This window comes from Procambarus clarkii, chromosome 15, assembly GCF_040958095.1.
Source record: "Procambarus clarkii isolate CNS0578487 chromosome 15, FALCON_Pclarkii_2.0, whole genome shotgun sequence".
Classification (NCBI taxonomy): domain Eukaryota; kingdom Metazoa; phylum Arthropoda; class Malacostraca; order Decapoda; family Cambaridae; genus Procambarus; species Procambarus clarkii.
Window position 1 is genome coordinate 51,600,259 of NC_091164.1, and position 14,739 is coordinate 51,614,997.

Genomic DNA, 14,739 nt, shown 5'->3' on the forward strand with positions numbered 1-14,739 from the left:
ATCTTGTATGCGAGACAATCGTACAGAAAGAGGTAAGTGATGAAAGGGAACAGGGAACCACAGGAGGAGTAAAGGTCAAAGTACGACATTAACGAGAGTAAGGGTAAGGTAGCGAAGTGAGTAGCGATCATGTTGATCCTGTAGAGACAAGACGCCAGTTTCAGCGTTAGCGATCACAGGGTTAGGGTAGGAGTCGAAAGAAAGGCACCAGATCTGAGGAGCAACCCAGTATGGTGCAGAGCATCCAAACGGCGAAGAGTAGAAGGAGAAGTAGACGAGTAAACAGAGCAACCATAATCTAGTTTAGACAGTAAGAGAGAGGTATGTAGAAAGAGGAGCATGCGCCTATCTGCTCCCCAAGTATGAGACACGACCTTATATCAGTCAGTGGCCTTAGAGCGTTCAACTCGGAGGTAAGAGATATAGGGTGACCAAGACAAACAAGTGTCAAAGATTAACCTCAAAAGATTAGCAGAATCTTTGCACACAAGGGGATGACAATAAAGCGACAAAGGGGGATGAAGAACGACCTGCTTCTAAGTAAAAGTCATAGCACAAGTTTTAGTTGTAAAGAACTTAAAGCCATGATGGGTGGCCCAAGACGACACGGCATCAATTATAAGTTAAAGCCGTCGTTGAAGGAAAGGCGAGTCATCACCTGGACAGCAGAGGGTAAGATCATCAACATAGAGTGCTGAGAAGATGCCAGAGGGAAGGGAAGAAAGAAGACCATTGAGGGCAACTAGAAAAAGAGTAGTGCTCAGAACATTACCTTGGGGCACACCATCGTACTGCCGAAAAGAGGCAGAGAGAGTGGTACCAAACCTCATTCTAAAGGAACGACTAGGGAGAAAGCTTCGGAGGAAGAGAGGGAGATTACCACGAAGGCTAAAAGAACGGAGTTGGGACAGACTATGATATCTCCAGGTGGTGTCGTATGCCTTTTCCAGGTCAAAAAGGACAACAACAACAACGGAAGTCTTCGCAACAAAAGCAGTACGAATATGGACCTCCAAGTTCACCAAGACATCAGTCAAGCTGAAGCACTTGCAAAAGCCAAATTGAATAGTAACGAGCTGGTGATAGTGTTCTAAGAACCACATCAGACGAACACTGACCACACGTTTAAAGAGTTTGCAGATGCAACACAAAGCTGCTATTAGAACAATATCTAACTCTGGCCCCAAACAGCACTCGGTACCCTTACTCAGATCTTTAAATATGTTAGATATTCTCAATGCACATCCTCTCATGTGTACTCAATATGTTTAAAACTCTGAACTGCAATGTCAATCCTGAACTTAGAAGCTTCCTAGAAGGTTGTAACAGAACTCATGGGCATCGCACCAGAAAGAAATACCTATTTGATATTCCAAGAGTGCGACTTAACCAAACTAGAAATCCTCTACAAATCAAGGGACCCGGAATGTGGAATGACCTCCCCAATCATGTCAAAGACTGTACCTCCCTCAACCAGTTTAAGAGTAAAACCAAGTACTACCTAATTAACTCCATGTAACCTACCTTACCCCCTAAATGTCAACCCATGTCGTGCTATTTTTTTTTAACAATACTGTTTGTTCACCAACTTGTACAATTGTTGATTTCTGCCATGTTACCCCCCCCCCCCCTATTTTTATTTTTTTCCTTTTCTCAACATAATTTATAACTAATCCCAATTACAATTAAGTTTTAGTCTAATTCCCTGCCCCTCCCCCCCCCAAACCTTGCCCGAAATGCTATGCGTACTAGTGGCTTTAGGTATTGTATGTACTAGCTCTATTTATAAATTCAACATTATGTTTGTAAATCAACTATGTATGTACTTTCCTGAATAAAATTTACTTTACTTTACTAACTTTACCAGTAATAGAAGACAAACGACCCTGCCAACGGTCAAGGATTGAGGAATGAATAACTGGGTAGAAGTTGCAATAGAGGATACCTTTACGGGAGATGGCACAAGTGTGGAGAGCCTCCTTAGTGGCAGCGTCTGCATGCTCATTTAAGGACACTCCAATATGGCTGGGAACCCAGCAAAACTCCACTGTCTTCACTCTACTAGAGATAAGAAACAGCCAATGTTGAGTTTCGACTACTACAGGATGGACTGGATTAAAGCACTCCAGAGCCATGAGGGCACTGTGAGTGTCAACTACAACAACAAAGGAGAGTTGACAGCGAGAAAGCAGTGACGAAGGACATACAAAATAGCATAAAGTTCCACCATGAAGATGCTAGTCTCCGGAGGCAGGCGACACATATAGGTGTTGTCAGGAAAAACAACAGAGTAGCCTACACCGTCGGCAGACTTAGACCCTTCTGTACTTAGGTTTAGACCCAGACTTTACTCCTCTTACCTCCCCCCCCCCCTGTAGGAGGGGTAAAGCTTTAGTCACGTGAGTCAAAGTTTTACAAAACTGAGGAAAGGGGACCCTTCAAAGGGGCAAGGACGGAACGACATGAAGAGAAATATGGGAAACAAGAACCGAAAGAGAATCTTGTATGCGAGACAATCGTACAGAAAGAGGTAAGTGGTGAAAGGGAACTGGGGACCACAGGAGGAGTAAAGGTCAAAGTACGACATAAACGAGAGTAAGAGACCGTGCAAGGTAGCGAAGGCATTAGCGATCATGTTGATCCTGTAGAGACAAGACGCCAGTTTCGGCGTTAGCGATCACTGGCTTAGGGTAGGAGTCGAAAGAAAGGCACCAGATCTGAGGAGCAACCCAGTATGGTGCAGAGCATCCAAACGGCGAAGAGTAGAAGGAGAAGTAGATGAGTAAACAGAGCAACCATAATCGAGTTTAGACAGTAAGAGAGAGGTATGTAGAAAGAGGTGCATGCGCCTATCCGCTCCCCAAGAAGTATGAGACAAGATATATATATATATATATATATATATATATATATATATATATATATATATATATATATATATATATATATATATATATATATATATATATATATATATGTCGTACCTAGTAGCCAGAACTCACTTCTCAGCCTACTATGCATGGCCCAATTTGCCTAATAAGCCAAGTTTTCATGAATTAATTGTTTTTCGACTACCTAACCTACCTAACTTAACCTAACCTAACTTTTTCGGCTACCTAACCTAACCTAACCTATAAAGATAGGTTAGGTTAGGTTAGGTAGGGTTGGTTAGGTTCGGTTATATATCTACGTTAATTTTAACTCCAATAAAAAAAATTGTCCTCATTCATAATAAAATGGGTAGCTTTATCATTTCATAAGAAAAAAATTAGAGAAAATATATTAATTCAGGAAAACTTGGCTTATTAGGCAAATCGGGCCTTGCATAGTAGGACAAAAAGTGCGTTCTGGCTACTAGGTATGACATATATATATATATATATATATATATATATATATATATATATATATATATATATATATATATATATATATATATATATATATATGCGAACAAGCCTGAATGGTCCCCAGGACATATGCAACTGAAAACTCACACCACAGTCTGGGGTGTGAGTTTTCAGTTGCATATGTCCTGGGGACCATTCAGTTCGCATTTGTGTTCCTCACGTGTGCCCCAAAGAATGAGGTGATTTGGTAAAATGCTATGCCCAAGATAACTATCCGAGTGCCGGCGGTGGGGTGGTTCATATAGCCTCGGCTATCACCTCATTTTGTCCGGTCGTGATGGTCAAGTGGATTAAGGCGTCTTGTACATACCAGTTGTGTTGCTTCTGGGAGTATGGGTTCGAGTCACTTCTGGGGTGTGAGTTTTCAGTTATATATATATATATATATATATATATATATATATATATATATATATATATATATATATATATATATATATATATATATATATATATATATATATGTATATGTATATGTATATATATGTATATGTATATATATGTATATGTATATATATATATATATATATATATATATATATATATATATATATATATATATATATATATATATATATATTGTGACGATAATCTCCTTCAAGAGATTGAGCCTGCTCTTCCCTCCAAAAATACGTCGTTACATCTATATAAAACTACTATGGAAGAAATGTCCAACAACGACAACATCACCAGCAAGGTTTGCCAGAGCGCAAAACGTATGCAGCCAGGAACACCTGCTCAGACTCAAACCGCCAAACTACCTGTCTTCCCAGCAAACACAGAACGTTTGTGGACGTTTTTAAATGGTTCCACAAAGGTAATACTGTAACTTTTGACATAAATACGTATATCTGACATTCTTAAAACCAAAGGATATAACTAAAAACATATATTCTTGAGACACAGTTTTTTAAGATTTATGTAAAAATTTAAAAATAATAGTAAATGCTATGGTATTATAATGTTTTCATGCTTTATATTTAAGAATAAATAATTTTCAGTCAACATTTAGTTTTTTTTGTTTACTTTCTGTAAAGCTATCCAATTTACGTTCTTATAACATAAATATAACATTTATATGACGTCAGTATAACGTTATTTACACGACATCATTACGTTATTATGATGTTATATTAACGTATAATTCCTGTATGAAAACCAGAATATATATTGAACTTTTTGTTTTAAACATTGTAAAGTTATCATAAAACATGGAATAAGACCGTAAGCATGCTTTACTTATGAAAATATTCAAACAAATCAACAAAAACATTTTAACATAAAAAACATAAACATAACATAAATTAATTGCATGCATGGGAGTTAACTGGAACTCTGTAATATTGCATACATGAACCTTAAGGTACAAACCCAGTGTATTTACTCATGCAGTTCTTTCCTAAATCTAAATTTTTCCAATTTTTACACTTTGTTTCGAGTTCTGTCTTGTGTTGCTACTTTTAATACCCCATTAATGTCCCCTTTGTTATGTCCATTCATCCCATTGTGCACCTCTACCATATGTCACTCCTAATTCTTTGCTTTTCTAGAGAATGTAATATAAGCTTTGACAATCTTTCTTCATATGACAGGTTAACAGGTAGAACAAAGATTACCATTTATATATGGATAACTATTATAAGTCGGTTTGAATGAGTGAATTGCTGCTTGAAGATAGGTATATACACGTGTGGTACTATCAGATTGCATCGTGGTGAGCCTAAAACCCTTCAGATCGAAGCAAAGGGTAAAATGCCAGCAGATACAATTGCGAACACATTGATACCAAAATGAAAGACATATGACGAGAATTGAGGTAACCAAAGTGAAAAGAGTGTTCACATTACATTGCACTAGAGTGCTCCCAGGTTACTTTCTCTCACTTTCTCTGTTTTGTGTGGATGGTCCGCCGTGCTTTCATCACGTCAGCGGGTGGAGCACGCTGCTGTTTTTGACATTTCATGCATAAATTCCGGTTGGAAATTCTATTGCGAACACATTGATACCAAAATAAAAGACCTAGGATGACAATTGAGGTGACCAGAATGAAAAGAGTGTATACATTTTATCGCTCTTGTGCGCTCTCTGGTAACACGCTCTCGCTTTCTCTGTTTGTTGCGGATGGTAAGCCGGGCTTTTGGAGTTTATATGCCTTTAGTCCTGTAGAGAATTCTATTGCGAACACATTGATGCTAAATTGAAAAACCTAGGATGAGAATTGAGGTAACAAAGTTGAAAAGGGTATACACTTTTCAGTATTATCACGCTCAGCTTTCTTTTTCTGGTATCCTTGGCCTACATTCATCTTGTCGGCGGGTGGAGCGCGCTGCTGTCTTTGACATTATATGCACATAGTTCTGTTGGGAATTCTATTGCGAACGCATTGATACCAAAATGAAAGACATAGGACGAGAATTAAGGTGACAAAGTTGAAAAGAGTATACACTTTTCAGTATTTCCGCACACTACCAGGGAATGTCCAAAAAAAAATGGAGAGAGTGGAGGGGTAACTTGCCCAAAACGCGAAATTGTTTGGGGAGATTAACTTTCGTTCAATACTATTATGCAAGAGGAGCGACACATCTATGGTTCATCCAATAAAATCAGCAGACTTCTAGATGTTACTACTGCTCGGCTTAGACTCGGTTACAAGTATTTCTGGGAATTCTCATTATCTGCCGATGTAGACCTGACCAAATGTTAACTGTCAACAAAATTATTCGCACACCCTCCGTTACTATGTGATAGTGAATTCAGAGACAATTTTATAACCAATGTACCAACGATGTGTCAATATTTCATTCAAAATTATCTGGTACCAGAAATTTTAGCCAAATATCCCCAGTTTGCTAACTGTAAGTAGTAACAAAGTGATTGTAACCTATCCACCGCTGCCCACTGGATGGGGGACGGTGTGCAGGACAAACATATCAATTGTGACACTAGCTCTCCACATATGTCAGTTGCTTAATTTAGAAACTGTACTTGTGATCGATCTCGAACCCATTGTTGATGTGACGACTTATACTGAATTTTGTAACTAGCTCATCAAGATTGTAACTTGCTTAGCTAAATGAATTGTGGGGTTCAGTCCCTGAGCCCATTATGTGCCTCTGCAACCCTTTCCACTACTGCCCACAAGATGGGTATGGGGTGCATAATAAATGAACTAAACTAACTTTAAGGAATCCTGAAAGAAAGCTTGGAGGGCTTGAAAAATTGCAGAACGAAGCCGTGAGGATAATCCTTGGGTGCCCTCGTACCACAAAGATACTTAATATGAGAAAGGAACTTAATATTCCGAGCGTTGTTTATCGTGTTACTGAAAATAACTGTCAAATTGGTATAAAAATGCTTAGGCTAGCTCATCCTAACCCTTGCACAGAAGCCCTCCAGAATTTCTTTATTGAATGTTGAAAACAACCCTCAAGTTGACTATTTCCGTAACAGCATGCACTCCTGTATGTTAATCCCCACAATCACCAAGCCCACCCGAGTCACTCAAACATCTGCCACTACCCTGGATCACCTATGGACTAATATAACAGCTCCCCTTACATCTGGGGTAATTTATGATAGAACAACTGACCACTATCCTACTTTCCTCATAGCAAACATTGACACATCACCACCAGAAACCAAAAAACTCTCATTCAGGCTACATAGTGAATCAGCTTTAGGCAATCTCTCTAATGCACTTCACAATATTAACTGGGAATCTGAATTTAATAATTCACAGGATATAAACTCATCAACTAACCTCTTTCTCTACAAAACTCTAAGCCTCTACAACACTCACTGTCCCCTCCTTACCAAACAAGTAACTGATAAAAGAAAAAATAACCCGTGGCTCACAGTGGCATAATTAAATCAATCAACAAAAAACATGAATACGAAAAGAAATTTAGGAGTGGCCTAATTCCAATGGAAGTAGTTAAAAGGTACTCGTCAGTGCTTACCAGTATCATAAGAAAAGCAAAACTTTCATACTATGAGACTAGATTCAAAGAAGCAAAAGGCAACATGAAAAGCACATGGAATACCATCTCTAACATCCTGGGAACTAAACAACACTCCCACAACCAGATAACACTCTCTAAGGATGGCCTTACACTGTCATCTGACTTAGAAATGGCGAATGAATTTAATAGCTTCTTTTCATCGATTGGTGCTAACCTTGCAAGTAAAATCCCACAGACTCAGACACATATCAACACATATCTCTCAGGCAGCTATCCAAACTCTCTTCTCCTCTCACCAGTCAGCCCGACAGATGTTGTGTCCATCATACACTCACTAAAAACCAAAGCTGGGAACATCAGTGAAATCCCATCCATTGTATACAAGAGCGCCTCCCATGCCCTTGCGCCACCTATAGCTCTGCTGTTCAACAAATCCCTTGAGTGTCATACCTTCCCTGATATCCTTAAAAACGCAAGAGTAACGCCAGTTCATAAAGGAGGTAGTGGATTATGTTGCATCTCTGCTTGCCTTGATGACTGAAAGAAAGCTTAAAGGGCTTGAAAACTTGCAGAACGAAGCCTTGAAGATAATCCTTGGATGTCCCTAGTACCACAAAGATACTTAACATGAGGAAGGAACTTAATATTAACTTAATAATAGAATATGAGTGCATATTCTACTGCATTACTATTTGTAATGATCCTCATATTGTGCTTCAGTAATCCAATGTATAACCCTGAGATGTTTTCCTAATTGTACTTAGGATTCCTTGTTCATTATTGTGTATTGTTCTGATCTGCTTTTGTGTCGAAAATTCTTGCATCGTACCTGTAAACAATTTGTTGACAATTTTACTGTAATTATCCTAATTAAAATCATCTGTACTTGTAAAGTAAAGCTGTAATGTATCTGTTAAACACTTTTTATCAATTTTACATTTAATTATTTCTCTAAAACTCTGTTTAAGAATTTGCTCAAAGATTAGTTTAAGGACTTGCCCGAAACGCTATATATGCAAGCTAGTGGTTTTACAAGATTATAATTCTAACTTAAGCTCTATGTTGTCTCTTAACCCCCAATGTACGTTCTTGTATATATATAAATAAATAAAATAAATAAATAACGAGGGATCGAGGCATTAATGCGCAGTACGTGCTTCCCTCACCTGTGACGTCACAGCGCCATCTGACGACAGCAAAAACACAGGCGGCCATTTTATGTTCCACCAAGATTAAAAAAAAAAAAATAATTTTGCCCCGAGGGGCGAGTTTATTGGGCAGCGCCCAATGTGTTCGCAATAGAATGTTCTACAAGAACATGTATAAAATAAGTGACACAGAGATTATTGATATGTGTATTTGTGTGGGTGATTATAAATATGTATGTGTATGTATATATGTATACGTATATATATATATATATGTACATGTATGTATGAGAGTGTGTACATATATAACATTAATAATTTTGTAACTAGCGTCAAAAATTGTTATTTGCTTAGCTAAACAAACTAGAGAGTTCAGTTCCTGAACCCATTATGTGCCTCTGTAATCCTTTACACCACCGCCCACGGGATGGGGGTATGGGGTGCATAATAAAGAAAGAAATTGAAATAATAAGGGTATGAAATGTATCAACATAAAACATTAATGTTAGTGGCCATCAGGTAAAATCAGGTTATTATTTGTAAAGAATTTAAATGAGTTAAACTAAATACGAACTTAATATGTTTTGCTAACGCAAAAATATATTCCCGAGGTATTGTGATTGCAAATAAATATTTAATACAATTATTTGTATCATTTTTTTATTTTAGATTTCCGTATTGCTTGATAATATATAATAGCGTTTAGATAATGCTAGCGCTGGACATTCTTTAGGCTCGTTGCATGTTGTGGTAGTCGCCGCCATTTTAAAACCGTGTCGAGAGGGACTGCTGCTGGCTTATCCACAAACTCCTGCTGCATCTTCAATAGTTAAGGTAACTGTTTTCTTTTATTTGCTCTTAGACATGTGTAGTATATATATAAGCTTGTAGTGGTAGGCTGGATGGTGTGTTGATGGTGGTGTTGTGTTGATGGCCCTGGAGGCGTGTTGGTGGCCCTGGAGGCGTGTTGGTGGCCCTGGAGGTGTGTTGGTGGCCCTGGAGGTGTGTTGGTGGCCCTGGAGGCGTGTTGGTGGCCCTGGAGGCGTGTTGATGGCCCTGGCTGGAGGTGTGTTGGTGGCCCTGAAGGCGTGTTGGTGGCCCTGGAGGCGTGTTGATGGCCCTGGCTGGAGGTGTGTTGGTGGCTCTGGAGGCGTGTTGGTGGCCCTGGAGGCGTGTTGATGGCCCTGGAGGTGTGTTGGTGGCCCTGGAGGTGTGTTGGTGGCCCTGGCTGGAGGTGTGTTGATGGTGGTGTTGTGTTGATGCCCCTGGAGGCGTGTTGATGGCTCTGGAGGTGTGTTGATGCCCCTGGAGGCGTGTTGATGGCCCTGGAGGTGTGTTGGTGGCCCTGGAGGTGTGTTGGTGGCCCTGGAGGTGTGTTGGTGGCCCTGGAGGTGTGTTGGTGGCCCTGGCTGGAGGTGTGTTGGTGGCCCTGGAGGTGTGTTGGTGGCCCTGGCTGGAGGTGTGTTGATGGTGGTGTTGTGTTGATGGCCTTGGAGGTGTGTTGGTGGCCCTGGAGGTGTGTTGGTGGCCCTGGAGGTGTGTTGGTGGCCCTGGAGGTGTGTTGGTGGCCCTGGAGGTGTGTTGGTGGCCCTGGAGGTGTGTTGGTGGCCCTGGCTGGAGGTGTGTTGATGGTGGTGTTGTGTTGATGCCCCTGGAGGTGTGTTGGTGGCCCTGGAGGTGTGTTGATGCCCCTGGAGGCGTGTTGATGGCCCTGGAGGTGTGTTGGTGGCCCTGGAGGTGTGTTGGTGGCCCTGGAGGTGTGTTGGTGGCCCTGGAGGTGTGTTGGTGGCCCTGGCTGGAGGTGTGTTGATGGTGGTGTTGTGTTGATGCCCCTGGAGGCGTGTTGGTGGCCCTGGAGGTGTGTTGGTGGCCCTGGAGGTGTGTTGGTGGCCCTGGAGGTGTGTTGGTGGCCCTGGAGGTGTGTTGGTGGCCCTGGAGGTGTGTTGGTGGCCCTGGAGGTGTGTTGGTGGCCCTGGCTGGAGGTGTGTTGATGGTGGTGTTGTGTTGATGGCCCTGGAGGCGTGTTGATGGCCCTGGAGGTGTGTTGGTGGCCCTAGCTGGAGGTGTGTTGATGGCCCTATATATATATATATATATATATATATATATATATATATATATATATATATATATATATATATATATATATATATATATATATATATATATATATATATAATGAATATCAGAGGTCCCAGGACATTGGACCCAGGACAATTATTGTGCATGTGTAGTATGTATATTTATGTAGTATATTTGGCATATTTAATGGCATTTAGTTAATGCCACTTAGTGGCATGTCTCTGCACCGTTTCCAGTTTGTTGATATGCTTTCTAAGATATGGGCACCATACAACTGCTGCATACTCCAACTTTGGTGTAACAAAAATTGTGAACAATTTCAAAATTTCTTTTGAAGAAATCCTGTTTCCTAGTTCTGCATCTGTTTTGGTATAACACCTCCTTTTTTACTAGGCCTGCAATTATGAATGTCTTTATAACCAGCTAAGTTGTAGAGTTGGGTATAGTCTTAGCCAAGTTTCTGTTAAAATGAGGGTCCGTCTAATTACCACAAGCTACCACAAGCTACACAAGCTTCACAAAGCTTCCTGGCAATACGTTAGTAATGAATAAATATAATATGTTAGGTTAGGTTGACCTAACTTAACCTAACCGACGCTTGGATCGTCGACTTGATTTGGCGTCACCAGTTCTTTATTTTCGTCTAATTTCTTTATAAAAAGATACTTTTTCAGATTAAAATTATGTTTTTTCGTGTTGTACATTCAGCACCAACATTATAATGAGTAAATATATCATATTTATTCATTACTAACGTATTGCCAGGAAGCTGAGTGGTTAGGTCTCGATAAATTTCCTGGTATAATATTATTGTTTGCTATTCTCCATCTTAGACTAGGCAAGTTGAAGTCACCTAGGAAGATAATATGAGGTATCGAGTTCTCCATTTTGTTTATCTGTTCTGTGAATTCCTCGGCCGTTGCATCTGGCGGTTTGTATATTAGAATAATCACTAAATTTATTTTCTCTATTTTTAATCCCAATACCTCTACCACCTCATTTGTAATGTTAAGGAGCTCCGAGCATACAAGGTCTTCCATAGTATACAGACCCACTCCTCCATGTGACCTAATTTTCCTATCACAGTTGTGTACTTTTCGAGACTACATTTCAAATATTCCCTAACATACATGGCTTCTCCCCCCTCTTTGTGTAAAATAGTTTAAATCCATTTATGGGACATTCAGCAAATAGTTCTCTATTTTTTACATTCATCAATGTTTCGGTACGTGCAATAGTATGTATTGTTTCATTGCAGATAACAGCATTTAAATTTTTTTTTGTTTCTTAGACTTAGACTCGTACTACCAAGCTGCTGTTGGCAATTGGATAATTTTTTTATGAAGTCATTTGTTATTTTTCCCCTACTTTAGTAATTTATGCTTTTGATCTCAATTAGTTTTATATCCTAGCTTTTTAATTTTTTCCCCTTATATATTGCCATCTTATCTGTCTGCTTTACATGGCTTAAGCAGAGTCATGTCTGCTTAAGCCTTTGTTATTTTACTAATTTACCTGTTTTAATTATTATTTGTTTTCAAAGTTTAGTTTACCCCATTTTATTTGCTTTTTGCAGTACAATACTTTACTAATAATCTTGTAATAGTAATTGGTAATGTAGCACTTGGCCTTTCTCCTTCAGAATGTATGCACACATTATAGAAAGAAGAAGAGAATACCACACAAGATGGCAGCGTATGTCACGGGCCAAAAAGCGACACCTAAAAGAACAGGTAAACCTCGAAGTCTTTCAGAGGTTGATAGATGGAAAGCGACTGAATACAGGCAACTCCTTCTCTACACCGGTAAGATTGTACTGAAGGGAATCTTACCCAAAGAATTGTATGACCATTTCCTGACTCTGAGTGTAGCCATTTCTATTCTTGTATCACCTAAATTGATTCAGTTAAATTACAGCCAATATGCACATGATCTTTTGCTGTACTTTGTGTTAAAGGCTCGTGAGCTGTATGGTAAGGATTTTTTAGTGTACAATGTACACTGCCTAACACACATATCCTCTGATGCCAAAGAGTTTGGTAGTTTGGACAGATGTTCAGCATTTCCATTTGAAAATTACCTGCAGCAGGTTAAGAATATGGTTCGATCAAGTAAAAACCCTCTTGTTCAAGGAGGATTTAAGGGATTTACTGGAGAACTTGGCAAAGGTATATTCACAATAGTCGTCTCTATTACTAATGACACTATTGCAGATGAAGGTATCTTTGTAAGATATTGCTATGCCACCTCCTTTTTTTATTAGGCCTGCAGTTGTGAATGGCTTTATTATCAGCCAAGTTGTAGCATACAACATAGCATATATATGTATATGGCATACATATATATATATATATATATATATATATATATATATATATATATATATATATATATACATATATATATATATATATATACATATATATATATATATATATATATATATATATATATATATATATATATATATATATATATTCATATTCAAAATTCGTCAGTGTACTACATTTTTGTTGTTGCTTTTAGGTGATGCTTTTAACCAGTGTACATGGGTCTGATTGTGCAACCATGGTTCGAAGAATAATGAAGATATGAACAAACGGCCTGTGGTCACTATACAGTCTGGAAGGGCAAAAGAAGAAATTGGCATTTCTACAAAAACAAGAACTATATAATGTTATTTTAAGTAAGTAACCAAAAAATTAAATAATTTTTTTAAAGTTTAAAATTCACTTAAAAATTTAAATTTTAAATTAAAAAATTTTAACCAAAAAACTTAATATTTTTCATATTTGGAACCATTCCATAATATTTTCCCAAGCATAAATGATTATATTTCTATCACTTGCTCTTAAGATTGTTTCATTTAATAGAGGTTGGGCATAATTGTTCTCTGCTGCTAATAGAACTGACTGACTTAGCTATAGGAAAATGTAAACTTAATTGGTTTATCCATTACAGTATTGTGCAGTTTATTTCATGATCCTGTGCTTAATACTTGCATAAATAGTAGATTACAAAATGCATTTTTATATCATTAGTATTGAATAATAATAATGCAAATAATTGACTTATAAATGATGTACAATTAATTGGTAGGTGATATTATATTATTAATATTTTTTCATTCTTGCAAAGCCTTAACAAAGCCATTAACATGTTAATATAAACTTGATCACCTTCCACTTATTTTCTCATGTGCTACCTACATGTACAAAACCTTATTCCTAAATGCATATTTTGTTCTGAAACTTGTCCTTTATATGTTGTGTATCACCATCTCTGGAGAGTTTTATCTGATTGATGTATAAATTACTTTTAATTTTACAGAATATTATTGTTATACTGAATTTATTATTATATAAATAACTTAATTTTACAGAATCATCTATCAACGCACATCCACAAGTTGAGGAGGAGGATGTGACCTTCCAGATTTCTGAAGTACTGAAACATGCACCAAACAGGCCTGGTGGATCTAGGTACAAGGTAAAATAATTTAAATTTTTTTTTTTTTTTTACTAATTGTCCGATTAGTAATATATATATATATATATATATATGTCGTACCTAGTAGCCAGAACGCACTTCTCAGCCTACTATGCAAGGCCAAATTTGCCTAATAAGCCAAGTTTTCCTGAATTAATATATTTTCTATAATTTTTTCTTATGAAATGATAAAGCTACCCATTTCATTATGTATGAGGTCAATTTTTTTTTATTGGAGTTAGAATTAACGTAGATATATGACCGAACCTAACCAACCCTACCTAACCTAACCTAACCTAACCTATCTTTATAGGTTAGGTTAGGTTAGGTAGCCGAAAAAGTTAGGTTAGGTTAGGTAGTCGAAAAACAATTAATTCATGAAAACTTGGCTTATTAGGCAAATCGGGCCTTGCATAGTAGGCTGAAAAGTGTGTTCTGGCTACTAGGTACGACATATATATATATATATGTGTGTGTGTGTGTCGTACCTAGTAGCCAGAACGCACATCTCAGCCTACTATGCAAGGCCCGATTTGCCAAATAAGCCAAGTTTTCATGAATTAATGTTTTTTCGACTACCTAACCTAACATTTTCAGCTACCTAACCTAACCTATAAAGATAGGTTAGGTAGGGTTGGTTAGGTTCGG